This window comes from Cervus elaphus, chromosome 14 (genome assembly GCF_910594005.1).
Source record: "Cervus elaphus chromosome 14, mCerEla1.1, whole genome shotgun sequence".
NCBI classification, from domain to species: Eukaryota; Metazoa; Chordata; class Mammalia; order Artiodactyla; family Cervidae; genus Cervus; species Cervus elaphus.
In genome coordinates, this window is record NC_057828.1 from 29,802,407 (window position 1) to 29,824,702 (window position 22,296).

At 43.7% G+C, this 22,296-nt stretch overlaps 1 long non-coding RNA gene across 1 annotated transcript; it reads right to left on the bottom strand.

Annotated features, from left to right (window-relative positions):
- Positions 1 to 303: 303 nt before the first annotated feature.
- LOC122707633 lies at positions 304 to 12,674 on the bottom strand. Its single transcript, XR_006344869.1, has 3 exons — positions 12,610 to 12,674; positions 11,132 to 11,134; positions 304 to 408 (listed from the first exon to the last, which is right to left on the bottom strand). It is a non-coding gene; the product is annotated as an uncharacterized LOC122707633 (long non-coding RNA).
- Between the last annotated feature and the right edge of the window lie 9,622 nt (positions 12,675 to 22,296).

Here is a 22,296-nt window from a genome sequence, read left to right on the forward strand (position 1 = left end):
CTTGGTATCTCTAATTTTTTTGAAGTGATTTCCACTCTTTCTCATTCTATTGTTTTCCTCTAATTCTTTGCATTGATCACTGAGGAAGGCTTTCTTATGTCTCCTTGCTATTCTTTGTAACTCTGCATTCAGAAGAGTTCATCTGTCCTTTTCTCTTTTGCCTTTAGCTTCTCCTCTTTTCTCAGCTATTTGTAAGACCTCCTCAGACAACCATTTTGCCTTTTTGCATTTCTTTTTCTTGGGGATGGTCTTGGTCACTGCCTCTTGTACAATGTCACAAACCTCCATCCATAGTTCTTCAGGCACTCTGTCTATCAGATCTAATCCCTTGAATTTATTTGTTACTTCTATTATATAATTGTAAGGGATTTGATTTAGGTCATATTTGAATGTTCTAGTGGTTTTCCCCTACTTTTTTCAATGTAAGTCTGCATTTTGCAATTCATGATCATTAAGTGTGCATTTTTGTGGTACAATCTCTGATAACACCAGGAGTTTATAGTAGGGGCTGAAGAGTGGGAGGGAGAGGTGGGGAGGCTTCTCAGGGGAGATTCACAGGGGCGGGTGTTCTCACAGGGGATTGTTAAGAACCCGGAGAGTAAAGGTGGGTGGGATGCTAAGGAAGACAAGAAAGGAGTGCTCTGGAGAAAGTTCCACCACTCTGACTTGGTTTCACCCTGGGCAAGACTTTTTCTGCCATACACCTAACCGCCCCACCCCCACCCCCATACATCTCTGGGCAAATCCAGAGCTAAACTGGTTGGTCTGATGCACACTTAGTTTCAGATGAGGCCAAGTTAGAGTCTCGTGGGCTCTGAAGCTGCAGCCCATACAGCCCCCTGGATTCCAAATATGAGAATTTGACCCAGAGTTGGGACCTGACTCCCAGAACCTTTGGTTCTTCTCTGGCTCCAAAAGGCAAAGCCAGGGCCCATCATGGTGAGAGCTCAGAGCAGAGTGGCAAGGGGATTCCAAGGTGAGCACACAGCCTGAAGGGACAGGTAGTCTGGAGGAAACAGAAAGATGAAATAAACATGATTCTTAAACATATCAAAGGTCTTACATAGCCAGAGCCTGGTGACTAGCGCTGATTTCTCTGAAGGGCTGTGACTACACCATAAGAAAGTTTGGGGTCAGTGCTGTTTGGCTAGTGTCTATCCTGACATGACTGACGCCTCTGCCCAGGCACCACCTGTGAGGGGACCTTCAGGATTCTCTTCGGGTGGCCAGCCACCCCAGTTTGCCCAAGACTTGCAGTCCTCAAGGGATTCCTTGGTGGCTTAGATGGTAAAGGATCTGCATGCAATGTAGGAAACTCAGGTTTGATGCCTGGGTTGGGAAGATCCCCTGGAGAAGAGAATGCCTACCCATTCCAGTATTCTTCCCTGAAGAATTCCAAGGACAGAGGAGCCTGGCAGGCTACAGTCCATAGGGTCGTAAAGAGTCAGACATTAACTATATGTCAAGATGTATACTCAGATGCTCAGTCATGTCTGACTCTTTGTGACCCCATATACCATAGCCCCCAGGCTCCTCTGTCCATGGGACATGACTGAATGACTAACACTTTCAGTTCTCAAACTGAGACTTTCCGGGCAAGAGCACCTCCTCTTGGTACTTATGTTTTGACTTAGCAGTTCACCTGGTCCAGGCTCAGGTGTGCTCCCCTCTACCAATGCCCATGGGGGGCCCAGGATCCCTAAGATGACCCCCAAGACCCTCAGTCCCATGAGTGAGTTGAACAGATAGGGAATCTACCCAAGACCACATGGTCTGGTTGCTCAGAGAATCCAAGCACAGCTGGAACCAACGGTGCTACCTACCAGGCCTGCAGGTCACCCTAGGGAACAAAACGGGAGACTGAGCAAGTGCTGGGCATGAGAAAGATGAGAATAAATGGACTGATTCTTCTGTTCAGTTGTCCCAGCTGGGAAAATGAAATGGGTGGGGCCACAGCTTTGCTTTGTGTCTCTCGGGCTCACACAGTGAACTTATTTACAGTCTCTTGGTTTCTGCAAGATGTGTCAGGCATAATTTCTGACCATTCACAAAACTCTCTGCTGACATTTTTAAAAGGGCCCAACCTCTTTGGAATAATTTTAATTGCATCTCAGGAATGATTTTTTAAAAAATGAAATGGTTTTGATTACTCGCAAGCATTTCTACATGCTTGGCACCATGCTAAGCACTTCACTGGGATTATTTTGCTAAACCCTCACTGTACTCCTACAGCCGAGGTGCCATCACCCTCCCTATATTAGCAGGTGAGGACACGGAATCAAGGAAGTGAGGTCACACAGTGTAAGCCGGGCACCTGGCTGATGAGTTTGGCCCCAGAGCCCGTGCTTTGCATCATGTGGTGCATGGGCTAACCCAGCAACCGAAATGAGCTTTAGAGACTGAATTTCATCTTGGTGTCCAGGAGACACCCACCACTCCTAGTTGGCACAAATGGTCAAATGAATAACCAGAACCTTTTATATTTAGCTGATTTCATAAGAAACTATTGAAATACCTAAAAATAGTGTCTCTGTTTTTGGTGCAGTTGGTTCTCAGTTTGAAAGGTAAGGACATGGTGACAGAGAGGTGAAGCTATGATTCTATTTAAAGGATCATTACTCTGGTTTTGAATAATGTAGGACTACACTGGGATGAGGGTTTACTAGTTTAAATGCTATTTTTCATGCATATAATTGAAAGGAACTAAGTTTGGGCTGTCAGAGGAGATGAGGCAGTGGCTCAGGCCTGAACTGCTTGCTTCAGGAAACTCACGGCTACGTGCTCTTGCTGGGATTTCAAGTTCCCAGACAGAATGGAGAAAAATAAACTTGACCTACTCAGGACATTTATCTTGAAAACTATAAATGGTTGAGCCAAACTGGGCCCCTCAGATCACATCTTGTCTTAGTCTGTTTGGGCTGTTATAGCAAAGTATCATAGACTGAGTGACTTATAAACAACAGTCACTTATTTCTCACCACTCTGGAGGCTGGAAGTCTGAAATCAGGGTGCCTACAAGACTGAGCCCCAGGGACACCCTTTTTCTGGGTTGAGGACTACTGACTTCTTGTATCCTCACTGGGTACAGAGCAGAGAGATGCAAGTTCTCCTGTGACTCTTAGGAGGGCACTAATCCCATTCATGGGGGCCCCACCTTCACGACCTCATCTAACCCTAATTAGCTCCCAAAGGCCCCACCTCCTAATACCATCACATTGAGGGACAGAATTTCAACATACTAATTTGGGGGAGATACAAACATTCAGTCTATAATATCCCCGTGATGAAACTTCACAACTGGATTGCCTAAAACAAAGAGGATTAGAAGCATCTGGGCTGTATGATGTGGATTCCAGCTGTCAAACTGTTAATTCCAAGTTCAGAGTGGCTGAGCTATCCCAGGAGAAGGCAATGGCAACCCACTCCAGTACTTTTGCCTGGAAACTCCCATGGATGGAGGAGCCTGGTAGGCTGCAGTCCATAGGGTCGCAAAGAGTCGGACATGACTGAGCGACTTCACTTTCACTTTTCACTTTCATGCATTGGACAAGGAAATGGCAACCCACTCCAGTGTTCTTGCCTGGAGAATCCCAGGGGTGGGGGAGCCTGGTGGGCTGCTGTCTATGGGGTCGCACAGAGTCGGACACAACTGAAGTGACTTAGCAGCAGCAGCAGCAGAGCTACCCCAAGGGCACCTTTGTGGTCATTAAGAAAAGTAACCCACTTGCTGAGCACTGAAGGATGAATGCTTTCAAATTGTGGTGCTGGAGAAGACTCTTAACAGTCTCTTGAACTGCAAAGAAATCAAACCAGTCAGTCCTAAAGGAAATAAACCCTGAATATTCATTGGAAGAACAGATGCTGAAGCTCTAATACTTTGGGCACCTGGTGCGAAGAGCCGACTCATTGGAAAAGACCCTGATGCAGGGAAAGGTTAAGGGCAGGAGGAAAAGTGGGCAATAGAGGATGAGATGGCTAGATAGCATCATGGGCTCAATGGACATGAATTTGAGCAAACTCCAGGAGATAGAGAAGGACAGGGAAGCCTGGCAAGCTGCAGTTCATGGGGTCAAAAAGAGTTGGACATGACTCAGTGACTGAATCACCACAATAACCTACTCTCGGTGGATGTGGCTCCAGGTAGGTTGATTTTCAGTCCCATTTCTTCTTCCACCTACCTCCTCAATCCTGCACCCCTCAAGGGCCTATATGGTGGCTCCAGTCTCTGGGAAAACCTGAAAGCTTTTAGGTTTAGAGAAAAACAGACCAGAGCAGCTGACAAGGCCACTCCCTAGGTGGTTGGATGGGCCTGTCCCTCCAGGTGTCAGTCAGATCTGGTCTGAAGACCCCTCAGTCTTCTGAAAGAGCCAGTTTAGGTGGAGCTGGGGGTCCAGGATCCTTAGGAAGCTCTTGCTTGTCTTGCTCCCTCTCTTGGTCAGGTCAATCTTCTTGTTTTTCCAAAGCTGAAGCCCAGGGATGTAGGGACAAAAATTCTATTGTCAACAGAAGCCTGAAGGATATGGTGCCAAAGGGCTGGGCAGAGGGGTGAGTCTTCCCTGATGACAGCCTTGAACTTCTATTTTTCAAATCCCTTTCATATTTTCTTCCAGCATTTCCTCCTCCTGAGGTAAAGTATTTCTCTGAATTCTTTGCCTTGTTTTCTTGCAATGGACTCTGGGAAAATGACTCAAGAATTGCAGCTGAACCAAAGAACTTTCTTTCTTCATTTCTTGCACTGTCGCAGCAAAGATCCTGGCCCTGGCCACATCACCATCTTGTCCATTCCAGCCCAGGCCTTCTGGTCTCCTGATCTCATATGCCCTTAAGTTGTGCTTCAACACCTCACTCTGTTTGGAACTGATTGCCTTCTGTCCTTTCAGACCAAGTGGCATTATATAACTCACCTTTTGCAGGTGAGCAGGAAATATCATTTTACCGGAAGGGCTGAACTGTATCAAAATGGTGACGTCCAAAATGTAGAAGTGGTGGATAAAAATAAGCCATGCTCATTAGATAGCTCCCTGCCCTACATAGCTGCCCAAAAACTCACGTCTTGCTCTGCCTGAGTGTAAATAGTCTCCTTATTTAGAAATGGCACAGTGGGAGGTAAATGAATCGGCTAGGAGAGGCCAGTCATAACTCATCACATTGAAAAGCTTAAAAACTCTTTATGGAAAAATTCAAATGCCTATCAGTTGTTGAAAGCCAGGCTCTGTGCTAGGAGCTTTACATACATTATCTTATTTAATCCTCCCACCAACTCTGCAAGGTTCTTCTTATTTTATTTAGCAGATGAGGAATGGAGGCTCAGAAAAGTTAAGCAGATTGTTTGGAGTCATGATAGGGAAACTGGGAGTCAGACTGTTCACTCTTGTCCCAAGCCCATGTTCTTCTCACTAGACCCTACTGCTCATGACTGGCCAGACGATGAAGTTGTCAGGCACATTTGAACACCTCATCCTTTATTATTGTCAGGAAATTCTTGGCCTGATCCTTGGCTGTAAGGTGCTCCACAGTGAGGCTGCCTTATGAAGGATAAAGCCTGAAATTAAATTCCCTCGCAGGACTTCCCTGGTGGTCCACTGGCTAAGACTCCATGCTCCCAAAGCAGGGGGCCTGAGTTTGACCCCTGGTTGGGGAACTAGATCCCACATGCCACAACTAAAGATTCCGTGTGCCATAACAAAGTCCCAGCACAGCCAAATAAATAAAAATAAGTATTAAAAAATTAAGCTAAATTCCTCTCACCGTGGTTGAGTCCATTCCTGACTTCCCGGAACCCTAGACTCTTGGCCTAGTTCTTGTTCTATAAATGACGGTTCATATGGCAGAGATACAATTGGTGTCCTGCTTGCCTCTGTTCACTGACCTTTCCTTGATTTTCTGATAATAATGACTGTTGGTATTTTTTTTAAGAGTTATAATTTTATTTTATTGTTTTTTTGGCTGCACTGAGTTTTTGTTGGTGCACAGGGGCTTTCTCTAGTTGTGGCAATTTGGGGGCTACTCTTTGTTGCAGTTCTTGAGGTTCTCATTATGGTGGGTTCTCTTATTGTGGAGCACCTGCTCTATCTAGGGCTCTCAGGCTTCAGTAGTTGCAGCATGCAAGCTCAGTAGTTGTGGCTTGAGGACTCTAGAATGCAGGCTCAATACTTTTAACTCAGGGGCTTAGCTGCTTTGATGCACATGGGATCTTCCTGGATCAGGGATGGAACCGGTGTTCCCTGCATTGCAAGGCAAATTCTTAATCACTGGACCACCAGGGAAGCCCGACTGTTGGGGTTTTGAAGCAGTCCATCAAACAGTGCCTGCAATCCTGTCCAGATTCTGAATCAGAAATCAGGCAAAGAGTAAGGTAGATGTAGGCCAGATGGTGTCTTAGTGTGGATAAGGACTAGACTGGACAACATTGCTTAGTGAGAGCAAATGGGTTTCTGTTGCAGATGGTGGGAAGCAACATCTGAGCTGGAGATTAGGTTGCAGGAAGTCTCTTAGGGAATTATCATGTGATCTACAACCATAGGAGAAAACGGAAAGAAAGCAGGGTTGGCAGAGAGGAAAGAAGCAATGATGCGGGCTATTCAGAGGTCTCAGTTGGAGCACTGTTGGTCTTTGTACTTTTATATAGGCCAGTCTAGGACTCAGGCTACCCCTGGCAAGTGGTGTGACTTTGGAAGATGGCAATATTCAGTTAAAGACCATCCGTAAGAGAGGACAATTGGCTGAGGGCTGTCAACCAGCAATATCCACAGCGGAGGGGGATAGTTGTTTTGTCCTCAACGAAAATCCTGGCCACTCACGAGAGTGTCCACTGCATGAATCTACTTCTTTATTCAATTTCTAGAAACAACTTTTCCATAATGCTGCCAGGCTTCTTTTCCTGGCAGAGGCATAGAAGGAAAACATTAGTGGGACAGACTACAGCCCCATCATCACAGGAGCTGTTCTTGAGACCACAGCTGGTACTCACTATCTCCCCATCCTCAGAAAACACCTCTGCTGGTCTAAGCGGCTGTCCAGGTGGTGTGATGAGACTCTCATCCTGGGTGCCATGCCTTCCTCAGGCTATGGTTGCTAAAGTTGTCCATTCACCATGAAAATTGGTCAAGGGGATGCCAAGAGAGGCACAACAGATGACCTGGGCACCAGGTTCCCTTGTACACCCAGCATGCCAGTGTGTACAGCAGCCCGACCTCCTCCTACTGACCAGGGTCAATTTCTCTTGCCAAGATGGTAACTGTACTTCTTGCCAAGTTCCTTGGCACAGTGAGTCCCAAGTACCCTGGCAGTAGCCATTACTTATAGTTCAGTGATTTTTTTGTTATATTCTCTGGTGGGAATGGACCCCCTCCCCAGCCCAGAACCTGGACCTCTAAACCGGAAAAGCCCAAAGTCGAGGAGATGGGAAACACCAAGTCTCCAATGGGTCACTGGCAGTGACAGTAACTAGAGCCATGTCATACAGCTTCCTCCTACTGAACCCTAGGTTTGGCACAGTTGGGGCTGGGAAGTGTGAATCAGGGTAGATCAGGGTTACATAGGCTTCTTCCCCTTTTCCATTCCCACCTCTTTCTCTGACACCCCGCACCCAATTCTCATACAAAGACAGTCTGTCTCTGGAGGAACAGGGAGGGTTTGTACTCTCTTGGGCTAGTTCATTCCTAAGAGGAAAAAGAAGCAACTGAGCCAGGGATGGCCAATGTGCTCTTGCTGCTTCGATCACTGTGATATCCTTCCTCTCCACCTTCACTGGTGGGGTGGAGATGTGCTGAGAATGTTATGTTAATGGAGCTCCCTCCACATAGAAGGAAACATTGAGGGTTGTAAAGAAGCACTTCCCTCTTCAAAAGTGATTGTTTACTGAGCACTTACTTTATGCCAAGGGCTTCCCAGATGCCACAGTGCTAAAGAATCCACCTGCCAATGCAGGAGACGCAGGAGATGTGGGTTCGATCCCTGGGTTGGGAATATCCCCTGGAATAGGAAATGACAACTCACTCCAGTATTCTTGCCTGGAAAATCCCATGTACAGAGGAGCCTGGTAGGCTACAGTTCATGGGGGTGCAAAGAGTAAGGCACGACTGAGTGACTGAATACATACACACAGTATGCCAAACTCCAGGCTAAGTATATTTCCTCAGTTATCTTCACAATAACTTTTTGAGGTGGGGACTATTTTTGCCTCCAGTTTACATAAGATATAGTGAAGCATATAGAAGTAAAGCAACAAGCCAAGAATTAAACCCAGGGACTTCCCTGGTGATCCAGTGGTTAAGACTGTGCTTCTACTGCAGGGGGTGCAAGTTCAGTCCCTGGTTGGGGAACAAAGATCCTGCATGCGGCAGCCAAAAAAAAGAAAAACAAACAAACAAACAAACAAACTTTCTTGAACTGAATAAAAATGAAATACAACATATCAACTTGAAAAGTTATATAGGAAAAGTAACAACCACAGCAAAAAATCAAGGCTCAGGCTTGAAACACTATTCCCATAGCTCTCAAACTGGTAAACATAAGAATCATCAGGGGTAGTTTGTTAAAACTCAGGTCCTGAACTCACATTCAAAGATCCTGATGGGCCTGAAGCAAAGCCCAGGAATAGGAATTTTTAACAAGGTCCCATCTACTCTCTGCAGAGAAGAACATGACTTCAGTAATTTGAGACCCAGCTTTGAAAGCTGTTTTGTGATGGTATTTACTTCCTTCTCATTTGTAAACCCCGTGCATGAAAATAAGTTGTTACTACTAGTTGAGCATATTTTCTGTTCCCCCTGCTGGAGGGAGGGAGGGAGCACAAGGAAATTTACTGGACTTTTGTGGAATATAAGTAACCAAAGGTAATAGAGCACACCGCTGGCTGAAGGGGCTCAGACTGCAAAAGCAATTAGCATTTAAAAATGGACACTCAACTGTCAGTTTGGCCTGAGTGATTAGTAAAAGGTTAAGATAACTGGGGTGGTAGAGAAGAGTCAACTCTGGGAGTAAGAGTGTGAGGAGCTGCCTAGAGAAAGCACTTAAAGGAAAGCATTTAGACACCAGGAGCATTAAGAAAAGATGCTATATGGGAAGAAGCAGAAGCAAGGGAAGCATCAGATTATAATGGCAGTGAACAGTACAGAGAATGTCAGTTTCCTCCTAGAGAAGGGGTCAAGCCCCCAGACCCTGAACTCATGCACACAAGAACACAAATGATCTACAGAAAGCCCAAGGGACTGTGAAGATGAGACAAGGACCATGGATCAGCAACACCAAATGGATGTTTCAACAGCATTTATTGCCTATTGGCATCATGCCAATGCTTCAGATGCAGAGAGAAATAAAACCTAGTCCCTACCCTCCATAAGATACCACCAGATGTCCAGTGTTAGGGAAGAGAGCTTAAATTTTTTCATTTCTTTTGTAGGAAAGAAAAATTATTTTATTCTATTCTATTCTATTCAAGTTATAGCTTGGGCCCCTTCTTTCTTTCCATTCCTCCTATGGATGTAGATTCTAGTGGAAATCTCGGAAGACAAAAACCTGCAAAAACCGGTAAGCATGGGTCAAGCATTGAAAAACTGTTAAAGTGCTTGCCACCTAAAACTTGCCACCCAAAACTCTCACATTAGGAGAAGTTGGTCATGGAAAATGAGTTAGATCGACACTAGGTCACTCACCAACCTCAAGACAATTTCTGTGCAATGAGACGTACTATAAAACATTACACTATTCCCAACCCAGCAGCACAACACTTTTAGGTATTAGTCTGGCTCTGAAAGACTCAAAGTCTTAGCTAAATAAGTAAATAGAACTCTTAAATTCCAAAAAGTTGAGTGTAGCACCTTTGGCACACTTGCCTATTTCATGTCAAAGAACTGTGGTCCTAGAAGTTATAAGTATCTAGAGAAATATTAAAATCTTACTGGAAAAAAAAGAGAGAGAGAATTATAATGGCTGTAATGGGGAGCATTCTAATTAGACAAGATCATTCTTGTCTTATGTGCTTTCAAATACACTGCTGGGAGATTCAGTTCAGTTCAGTCACTCAGTCATGTCCAACTCATTGCAACCTCATGGACTCCAGCATGCCAGGCCTCCCTGTTCATCACCAACTCCTGGAATTTACTCAAACTCATGTCCATTGAGTTGGTGATGCCATCCAACTATCTCATACTCTGTTGTCCCTTTCTCCTCTGCCTTCAATCTTTCCCAGCATCAGGGTCTTTTCCAATGAGTCAGTTCTTCGCATCAGGTGGCCAAAGTATTGGACTTTCAGCTTCAGCATCAGTCCTTTCAATGAATATTCAGGACTGATTTCCTTTAGGATGAACTGGTTGGATCTCCTTGCTGTCCAAGGGACTCTCAACAGTCTTCTCCAACACCACAGTTCAAAAGCATCCATTTTTTGGTGCTCAGCTTTCTTTATAGTCCAATTCTCACATCCACACATGACTACTGGAAAAACCATAACTTTGACTAGATGGACCTTTGTAGGCACAGTAATGTCTCTGCTTTTTAATATGCTGTCTAGGTTGGTCATAACTTTTCTTCCAAAGAGCAAGATCTTTTAATTTCATGGCTGCAGTCACCATCTGCAGTGATTTTAGAGCCCCCCAAAATAAAGTCTCTCACTGTTACCACTGTTTTCCTATCTGTTTGCCACGAAGTGATGGTGAAGGAGGAAACAGACAGAACAGGCTCTTATCTTGAAAACAGGCCTCCATCTTGGGCCAGACTGTGGACTTTGGGCTGTATGCCCAGTATCCCTGGAAACGGCATACCAACTGGAAAACCAGACCCCCGGCTGAAAGAGCCCCAGGGCTCATACCTAGACTCTCCATCGCCTAAAAAAATACCCTAATTATCTGTGTAACTGAATAGAATCATAAATTCTATTATGCTTATTAGGGTATGACCACAGGCCTATTGATATTTGCCCACTGTTAACTACCTAGGCTTAAGGCATATGAATCACAGGTTAATTTTGATTGTATCTTTCTTTTCCTTTCTTAGGACTAGTTTCAGGGAATTTGGGAAGGTGGGTTTAGGGACTTACACTTAGGATATATCAGGTTTTCACAAGAACTGGTTGGGGTCCTTCGCTAAGAGGAGACTCTGCCTTGGGCCCACCGTTGTAATAACTGCACTCCACTATCTGCATTGTCCTTCTGAGTGAGTTTGTTTCCTGAAACGAAGGGCTACAGCAGTGGGACCAGATGCCATGATCTTAGTTTTCTGAATGTTGAGTTTTAAGCCTACTTTTTCACTCTCCTCTTTCACTTTCATCAAGAGGCTCTTTAGTTCTTCTTCTTTCTGGTGTCATCTGCATATCTGAGGTTATTGATATTTCTCCCAGCAATCTTGATTCCAGCTTGTGCTTCATCCAACTCAGCATTTCTCATGATGTACTCTGCATATAAGTTAAATAAGCAGGGTGACAATATACAGCCTTGATGTACTCCTTTCCCAATTTGAAACCATTTTGTTGTTCCATGTCCAGTTCTAACTTTTGCTTCTTGACCTGCACACAAATATCTCAGGAGGCAGGTTAGGTGGTCTGGTATTCCCATCTCTTTCAGAATTTTCCACAGTTTATTGTGTCCACACAGTCAAAGGCTTTGGCATAGTCAATAAAGCAGAAATAGATGTTTTTCTGGAACTCTTTTGCTTTTTTGATGATCCAGCGGATGTTGGCAATTTGATCTCTGGCTCCTCTGCCTTTCCTAAAACCAGCTTGAACTTCTGGAAGTTCATGGTTCACGTATTGCTGAAGCCTGGCTTGGAGAATTTTGAGCATTATTTTATTGGCGTGTGAGATGTGCAATTGTGCAGCAGTTTGAGCATTCTTTGGCATTGCCTTTCTTTGGGATTGGAATGAAAACTGACCTTTTCCAGTCCTGTGGCCACTGCTGAGTTTTCCAAATTTGCTGACATATTGAGTGCAGCACTTTCACAGCATCATCTTTCAGGATTTGAAATAGCTCAACTGGAATTCCATCACCTCCACTAGCTTGGTTCATAGTGATGCTTCCTAAGGCCCACTTGACTTCACATTCCAGGAGGTCTGGCTCTAGGTGAGTGATCACACCATCGTGATTATCTGGGTCATGAAGATCTTTTTTGAATAGTTCTGTGTATTCTTGCCACCTCTTTTTAATATCTTCTGCTTCTCTTAGGTCCATACCATTTCTGTCCTTTATTGTGTCCATCTTTGGCATGAAAATTTCTCTTGGTAGCTTTCATTTTCTTGAAGGGATCTCTAGTCTTTCTCATTCTATTGTTTTCCTCTATTTCTTTGCATTGATCGCTGAAGAAGGTTTTCTTATCTCTCCTTGCTATTCTTTGGTACTCTGCATTCTAATGGGTATAGCTTTCCTTTTCCCCTTTGCCTTTAACTTTTCTTCTTTTCATAGCTGTTTGTAAGGCCTTCTCAGAAAACCTTTTGCATTTCTTTTTCTTGGGTATGGTCTTGATCACTGCCTCCTGTACAATATCATGAATCTCTGTCCATAGTTCTTCAGGCACCGTGTCTATCAGATCTAAACCCTTGAATTTATTTGTCACTTCCACTGTATAATCATAAGGGATTTGATTTAGGTCAAACCTGGGTGGTCTAGAGGTTTTCCCTACTTTCTTCAATTTAAGTCTGAATTTGGCAATAAGGAGTTCATGATCTGAGTGAGCCACAGTCAGCTTTTGCTGACTGTAGTAGAGCTTCTCCATCTTTGGGAAAGATTGAGGGCCCATATACATGGGCTTCCCAGGTGGCACTAGTGATAAAGAACCTGCCTGCCAATGCAGGAGACATAAGAGATGCAGGTTCGATGTCTGGGTCAGGAAGATCCTTTGGAGGAGAGCATGGCAACCCACTCCAGTGTTCTTGCCTGGTGAATGCCGTGGACAGAGAAGCCTGGCAGGCTATAATCCATAGGATGGTAAAGAGTCAGATACGACTGAAGTGATTTAGCATGCACACATCCACATTCTTAAACATACATTCAGAAGTAAACAGAGACCTTATAGCTTCTGATTTCCAGTTTTAGTCGTGGATCTGGTGCAGTTAATACTGAACTCACCAGTTATAAAAGAGATTGGATCCAAATTGTGTTTTTGGCAAATGGGATAATTAAAAGTTACCTGCTTAGATGGCTAAAGCTTGTTAATATTTGGAGGAAGACAGACTTTTTACTCACCTAAGCTTCAAAATAACCTTTCCCCCTTTTGTTTTTCTTCTGATAAGAATTACCTCCCTGAAGTTGTTATTTCAAAGAGATGACCTAGATAAGGGTTCCTAGAGGAATCAAGTAGGATATTTACACCTGAAGGGCACAGGAAAAGAATACAAGTTCCCGTTAAGGAGGACTTTTGTTTCCTAAGGGCAGAATTTTTTACAATACCTACAAGTCTTTTGAACAGTATGAACCCCATGAACAGTATGAAAAAACAAAATGATAGGACACTGAAAGAAAAACTCCCCAGGTCAGTAGGTGCCCAATATGCTACAGGAGATCAGTGGAGAAATAACTCCAGAAAGAATGAAGGGATGGAGCCAAAGCAAAAACAATACCCAGTTGTGGATGTGATATGATAGAAGCAAGGTCTGATGCTGTAAAGAGCAATATTGCATAGAAACCTGGAATGTTAGGTCCATGAATAAAGGCAAATTGGAAGTGGTCAAACAGGAGATGGCAAGAGTGAACATCAACATTTTAGGAGTCAGCAAACTAAAATGGACTGGAATGGGTGAATTTAACTCAGATGACCATTATATCTACTACTGTGGGCAGGAATCCCTTAGAAGAAATGGAGTAGCCATCATGGTCAACAAAAGAGTCCAAAATGCAGTACTTGGACGCAATCTCGGAAATGACAGAATGACCTCTGTTCATTTCCAAGGCAAACCATTCAATATCACGGTGATCCAAGCCTATGCCCCAACCAGTAACGCTGAAGAAGCTGAAGTTGAATGGTTCTATGAAGACCTACAAGACCTTTTAGAACTAACACCCAAAAAAGATGTCCTTCTTATTATAGGGGACTGGAATGCAAAAGTAGAAAGTCAAGAAACACCTGGAGTAACAGGCAAATTTGGCCTTGGAGCATGGAACAAAGCAGGGCAAAAGCTAATAGGGTTTTGCCAAGAGAATGCACTGGTCATAGCAAACACCCTCTTCCAACAACACAAGAGAAGACTACACATGGACATCACCAGATGGTCAACACCGAAATCAGATTGATTATATTCTTTGCAGCCAAAGATGGAGAAGCTCTATACAGTCAGCAAAAACAAGACCGGGAGCTGACTGTGGCTCAGATCATCCTTATTGCCAAATTCAGACTCAAATTGAAGAAAGTGGGGAAAACCACTAGACCATTCAGGTATGACCTAAATCAAATCCCTTATGATTATACAGTGCAGGTGAGAAATAGATTTAAAGGACTAGATCTGATAGACAGAGTGCCTGTTGAACTATGGACGGAGGTTCGTGACATTATACAGAAGACAGGGATCAAGACTATCCCCAAGAAAAAGAAATGCAAAAAAGCAAAATGGCTGTCTGAGGAGGCCTTACAAATAACTGTGAAAAGAAGAGAAGTGAAAAGCAAAGGAGAAAAGGAAAGATATTCCCATTTGAAAGCAGAGTTCCAAAGAATAGCAAGGAGAGATAAGAAAGCCTTCCTCAGCGATCAATGCAAAGAAATAGAGGAAAACAATAGAATGGGAAAGACTAGAGATCTCTTCAAGAAAATGAGAGATACCAAGGGAACATTTCATGGAAAGATGGGCATAATAAAGAACAGAAATGGTATGGACCTAAGAGAAGCAGAAGATATTAAGAAGAGGTGGCAAGAATACACAGAAGAACTATACAAAAAAAATCTTCATGACCCAGATAATCACTATGGTGTTATCACTCACCTAGAGCCAGACCTCCTGGAATGTGAAGTCAAGTGGGCCTTAGGAAGCATCACTACGAACAAAGCTAGTGGAGGTGATGGAATTCCAGTTGAGCTATTTCAAATCCTGACAGATGATGCTGTGAAAGTGCTGCACTCAATATGTCAGCAAATTTGGAAAACTCAGCAGTGGCCACAGGACTGGAAAAGGTCAGTTTTCATTCCAATCCCAAAGAAAGGCAATGCCAAAGAATGCTCAAACTGCTGCACAATTGTACTCATCTCACATGCTAGTAAAATAATGCTCAAAATTCTCCAAGCCAGGCTTCAGCAATACGTGAACCATGAACTTCCAGAAGTTCAAGCTGGTTTTAGGAAAGGCAGAGGAGCCAGAGATCAAATTGCCAACATCCGCTGGATCATCAAAAAAGCAAGAGAGTTCCAGAAAAACATCTATTTCTACTTTATTGACTACGCCAAAGCCTTCAACTGTGTGGGTCACAATAAACTGTGGAAAATTCTGAAAGAGATGGGAATACCAGACCACCTGACCTGCCTCTTGAGAAACCTATATGCTGGTCAGGAAGCAACAGTTAGAACTGGACATGGAACAACAGACTGGTTCCAAATAGGAAAAGGAGTACATCAAGGCTGTATATTGTCACCCTGCTTATTTAACTTATATGCAGAGTACATCATGAGAAATGCTGGGCTTGAGGAAGCACAAGCTGGAATCAAGATTGCCGGGAGAAATATCAATAACCTCAGATATGCAGATGACACCACCCTTATGGCAGAAAGTGAAGAGGAACTAAAAATCCTCTTGATGAAAGTGAAAGAGGAGAGTGAAAGAGTTGGCTTAAAGATAAACATTCAGAAAACTAAGATCATGGCCTCTGGTCCCATCACTTCATGGGAAATAGATGGGGAAACAGTGGAAACAGTGTCAGACTTTCTTTTGGGGGGCTCCAAAATCACTGCAGATGGTGATTGCAGCCATGAAATTAACAGACACTTACTCCTTAGAAGGAAAGTTATGACCAACCTAGATAGCATATTAAAAAGCAGAGACATTACTTTGTCAGCAAAGGTCCGTCTAGTCAAGGCTATGGTTTTCCAGTGGTCATGTATGGATGTGAGAGTTGGACTATGAAGAAAGCTGAGCACCGAAGAATTGATGCTTTTGAACTGTGGTGTTGGAGAAGACTCTTGAGAGTCCCTTGGACTGCAAGGAGATCCAACCAGTCCATCGTAAAGGAGATCAGTCCTGGGTGTTCATTGGAAGGTCTGATGCTGAGGCTGAAACTCCAATACTTTGGCCACCTGATGTGAAGAGTTGACTCATTGGAAAAGACTCTAATGCTGGGAGGGATTGGGGGCAGGAGGAGAAGGGGACGACAGAGAATGAGATGGCTGGATGGTATCACCGATTCGATGCACATGAGTTTGGGTGTACTCTGGGAGTTGGTGATGGACAGGAAGGCCTGGCGTGCTGCGATTCACGGGGTCGCAAAGAGTCGGACATGACTGAGCGACTGAACTGAACTGAACAAGTCTTTTGAGATGAATAGGCCAGGTTACTTGTTAAAAAGGACAAGTAGGTTGCAGCTTAAATGCCGTCAAAAGTTGAGCCACCTATCCAACCACAGTATCTTCAAATTGCTTTTTATATCAGAGAGAAGCTTTCCACCTACAATGGAAATCAAAAGACATGTATCCTTGATTTAGAGCTTTTGTCTTTGAAATGTTTTAGTAAATCCTTTCACAAAGTCTTTGGAAGATTTTTTTGCTCCTCTGGGTACACAGTTTTATTTTAGCTTAAGGGAGGAGGCCTAAGAAGAGTTTCTATCAGGTTCTGAATATCAGCTTTCCATTTGTCCAATTTCTTTACACAAGACTAGTTTGAAAAAAATCCTTTCAAATATCTTGTCGGTTTTCAGTTGGGAAAACCAGTGACTATTTCTGCCAGTATTGAAGAACTGAACTCTGTCAGCCTTAAACTCAAGAAGCATCCCCTGCCCAGATGGAAGATAAAAAACCACATATTTCTCATGCTTGAAGTCAGGAGACTACCCTGACCACACATGCGCAGAAAGTCTTCTTGGAAGTTAAAAAGGGAGTGATCCTAACTGATGCTCACCACCCATAGGCCTCTTTGATAGAATCCATCTCGGCTAAGAGATGTGTGTGTACATGGGAGGATCCTGAGGTATATCAATTATGGACTCTGAACCAGGCAAATCAAAATGATTGGCAAAGGAAACCTGGAAGAAATGTCCCTGTTACTGAGTCCAAGCTCATTCTGCTCACCGCAAGACAGGCCAATGAATCCAACAGACAACATGTTGAGGCATGAGACTTTAATCTGGGAGCCAGCAGACCGAGAAGATGGCAGGCTAGCACTTTAAAATAACTATCTTATTGGGGTCTGGATGCCAGGTTCTTTTATAGATCAGAGAGAAAGAAGCCGTGAGGAACGAAAGTCAAAAGACAGCATAGAGAGAGAGACGAAGTGGGGAAGTAAAGCGAAAGCGTCTTCAGTCTTGTAAAACATCTCCAAGGGAATGTCCAGCCTTGGGAAGGGGTGTGTTAATTTCTCCTATTCACAGGTGGGCAGGGACAAACTATCTCTCTATGAGCTGAACAAAGTCACTTTAATTTGCAGTCAAGCAGAGTGGCAGGGTCCTCCAGGCAAGCCATTGAGTATGATTATAATAATAAAAGCAATGAAAAGCAAGTCAAAGAAACAGTTTCCAACATGGGGTCAGAATTGGATTTCTCCCTGCAACACCCTCATAAAAGTAATTCAAGCTACCACAAGGGCAAGACTGTGACTTTCACTCTGAGTCTGTCCATGTGTCTATCCACCCATACTGTACTCTTTTTTCCTCCTAATCAATACTTACTTGTTTCACTACTTCCAGACTTTGTGGGAATTCTTTTTCTGCAAAGCCAAAGAGTCAGGGCCTTGTCACAGACCACTGGTCTAGTGGCTAGGATTCTGTGCTCTCACCCCCACCATTTGACTTCAATCTCTGGCTGGAAACTGAAACCCTGCTTCAAGCCGCCTAATGAGGAAGAAAAGCAGCTGACATATGACATAGAATGCTTCTACACAAGACGTTGGGTCAAGACTTCCCATTTTAATTAAACATAAAACCCTTTCTTTTCTTTGTTTCCTTTACTCTGGCATTGGCATGTAAAAATAATGCTGTCACCCTGTACGTTCGTTGCCGGAAGGAGTGGTGGTGGTAATCTTTCAAGACTGCAGGATTTGTCATAAAAGAAACGCTGATATGTCCAAGATGCTGAGGACACTGTGGTCCTCAACTATGACAGATTTTTCTTCTATTTCCGATGTCACCATAATCTTGTATTTCTGCCCATTACAAATTTCACCCAGATTTTCAGTGCCTCAGTTTATCTGGAATAAACACAGCCCCCTTTTGTGTCAGACTCCGAGATTCTGTGGGTCCATTTCCCTGTTTCTGGTTAATAACCCCAAACTTGAGGAACCTTGTTTCCAGGCTCTATACAGAGATAGGGACACAAGGCAAAGGTAGTAAGAATAAAACCACCTGTGACTTTTACTGGCCTACTTTTCCAGTCTTAAGCCACAGACTTAAATGGAAATTACCAAAAGTCTATGATTCAAAACTAGCTTTTCTGGCAGATCACTGTTGGTTTGGCTAGGAGTAAGTGAAAATGAGTCTATGACCAGAAACCTTTCTTTAGCTCTTGAAGATACCGCAGAATCTACTGCTAAAGCAGGAGCTGCCCAACAAAATTCCTTAGACTCTCTGGGCAAAGCTGTACCTAATATTAGGATATTATCCCTGGTTATCTTTTAGCTGAGGAAGGAGATGTCTGTGCTGCGGCCAACATCGCCTACTGCTCCTGGATTAACACTTCTGGGGAAACTGAGGCTCAGGTACAGAGGAGCACTGAGTGAGCCACGGGCTTAAAAAGGTGACTTCTTGAACAGGGTCTTTCTTGAACTTATTTGATTTTGGTTTTGCTTTTGGGACCATGGCTCTGAAGTGCACTCCAAACGTTGGGAATTACCCTGCTTATAACAATCACAATTGTCCTCCTAGTGCGTTGTATTCTCTCAAAAGCTTTCAATGCATGCTTGCAGCTGCTCACCACAAAGCAAATGTTCTTTCTAAGGCTGAAATGTCAAAAAGGGGACAAAGAGAATAACCAACTTAAGAAATGTGAATCTGAAGTCCTGACCTAAGAAGATCACAGAGAATCAGCAAAAAATGTCATGTGACTACCACACAGAGGATCAGTAAAAGCTACAAGAAATAGAGACAAGCAGCTGGGAGTGATACTAATGCCTTTAATTTTAATCTCTCAGTTAAAGTGAGAGTCTGATCAAAAAGGGAGGAATTATTTTTAAAAAGATGAAACAAAGAAAAGAAACAGCAAGCACCAAATGGAGTCAACTTGTACTAAGTCCCAGGTCAGCAAATCAAGACTTAACACCTAACCTAATAGAAGTGTCAGCCTCTCCTAGGAATGTGAACTTAAACTGGTCAGTCTGGAATCTCCTGGTTAGCACTACTGAGGCAATCCTCTAATAGACCTGTCCTGTCCCCCATAGGAAGGTGACCTTGACTGAAACAATCCACTTTTTTTTTTAAGCTTATCGTGAAAACTTTTCTCTAATTGGAGGATAATTGCTTCACAATGTTGTGTTATTTTCTGCTGTATAATGTGAATCAGCTCTAAGTATACACATATCCCCTCCTTCTAGATTCTCCCTCCGACCCCCCAATCCCACCCCTCTATGTCATCACAGAGCACCGAGTTAAGCTCCTTGTATTTATTAGAAACTTCCTTTTCCTGCCCTCTTCTGCCTGTAGAATCCTTCCATTTCATACACCTCCTCAGAGCGCCATTCTATTTGTTAGAGGGAAGGCTGCTTGATTCATGAATTATTGAATAAAGCCAGCTAGACCATTAAATTTACTTAGCTGAATGTTGTTTTTAAGAACATGTATAACTCATGTGTACATGAGAGATACCCAAGGGGAATATGAGTGATTCTCAGAGGTGGCTTAAAACTGCATCTTATATAGCATATTCTACTAAAGACAAAGGAAAGAAAGGTGTCTATGTGGCAGGGGTGGGGGAGGATATGAGGAGGTGACCAGGAAAAGTATAGGTTACAAGAGAATAATACAAATTTAGGCCCATGCCTTCTCCATAGATGAAGGTTTAAAGTTGTTGGGGATGGGGGCTGATTAACCTTTGTCCATCCTGGTAAGGGGTCATGTTGGTAAATTTATGTCCTGCTTTTAGGCAAATTGTGTGAAAGGCAGAGAGTTCTTATTTTTGCTTCTTCTCAACTACTTTCAGCATAAAATAATTCTAAAGCCAAAGTGGCATCTTTTGGGGTGTCATATTCTGCTAGACTTCACTTTCATTTGTTTGTCGAGTGAAAAAAAATTACAGCCTTAAAGTTAAGAATTACGTTTTGTTTGATGAAAACTTGCTGAGGGCTTAAGCCTGGGAGGCAGCCTCTCATGTAGCTCTGAGAGAGTGCTCCGAAGTGGTCAAGGGAGAAGCCAGGAGGCAGTCAAACAAACAAACAAAGGAAAAAAACAGGCAGTGAACATCAAAAGATCACTGCTAATTAAAGAAAACCAGACATCCCAGGTTAATGAATTTAGTGCTTTACTATGTATGGGAAGATGCAAGGGTCTGGGCTTGTTAGGGGAGCCACTGACCAAAACCACCTGCCCTGGCCAGGCCTGATAGTAACCATTCACTTTAGTTATTATACAACAGAGGTCCTGGTAAGGAACATGGAACTAATAAGCTACCACCAACCAGAAAAATTTGGGAAAGGTCAAAAGGAGAGAAGAGATGCCAGTCCATATGTCCTAAAAACCTCCCAGACTCTTCCTCACTGGCATCCATCTTGGCTGAATGATGCGCATGCCACCAGGAAGGACCCTGAGTCAGAATGACTGGCCAGAGACAACCGGGAAACTAACCCTATTACCATCAGACCTGAGATTGTGAGCCACGTGGCAGAACAGTTCTCCTGGCTTCCCTGACCCTTCTGCTTGCCACCTGCATGCCCCTTCCTAATAAAGGCTCTTGCCTTGTCAGCCTGTGTGTCACCTCAGACAATTTATTTCCAAGTGTTTGACAAGCCCCTCTCTCTAGCCTTGGAAGGGGTCCCCCTTCCTGCAATAAGCTCATTGAAATCATTCCTTTGACACTCATCTTAACTACTGAGGGCCAGTATCCTGTTTTTCTTCTTGAATCCCCTCAGATTGCACAGTTGAGGCGGCTGTGGTGGGTGATGGCTTGATGGTTGCTATATCCTTTGTTTACTGTTATGGCAGGTGACATTTTTTGTCCACATATTTAACCAAGTTGGTTTTTTTTTTTTCCTGAGCACTCAAGATCAACTTTGTTATTTTTTAAAAATTGAAGCACATTGATTTACAATGATTGAGGAGTATAAGTGTATATATGTGTATATACATATATACACGTGTATATACATATATACATATATCTGAAGGGGGCACTAGAAGAGTGTTAACCTGTTTTAAATCCCAGGTTTTTCAAAAGGAGCCTGAAAGAAAGTGAAAATGTGAAAGTGTTAATTGCTCAGTCCTGTCCGACTCTTTGTGATCCCATGGACTGTAGCCACTAGGCTCCTCTGTCCATGGAATTCTCCAGGCGAGAATACTGGAGTGGGTTGCTGTGTCCTCTTCCAGGGGAAATTTCCTACCCAGGGATCAAATTCGGGTCTCCTGCATTGACAGGTGGACTCTTTACCTCTAGCACCACCCACCTAGGAATCCCTTAAAGGAGACTAACCACAATGAAATGGCTTGTGATTTCATACCTTGCTTTACCCCATGACAAAATCCAGGTTTCTGCTGTTTTAGCAAAAAGCATGGGGGAAAGTGTCAGCCTTGGACAAAAGAAAGGGGCAGAATCTGAGTGCAGCACGGGTCTGGGGCTCCTGCTTGATCGCCTCTTTCGTCCCTCTTTGAGATGGGCTGTGTCCTTGGCCTTTTAGACCTGAGCAGAGAAGAAATTTCAGGTCTGGTAGCACGTGTTGGTTCTAGGAGATGATGCTGCGCTGAAGCTAAGTGATGAGGTATGGAGCTGATACCTCCCGTTTCTCTGACCTCTGGTCTCGGTCCACATTCATGTTCCCCACCCCACATCCCGGGGTGTACTCTGTGCCTGCGTTCTGAGGGCCGGCCTGCTTCAGCCCACCTCTCCTTTCCTGTTCTCAACAAAGCTGCTCTCTTCTTTCCTAGACCCTCAGTCTCCACTCAGCAAGGAACATTCTGATCATGAAGTTTAATCAAGGTCTTGTTCGTGTTCCATGGAAACTGAAGTTGCTAACCTTCCAAGGGTAGCACACTTTAACTCAGA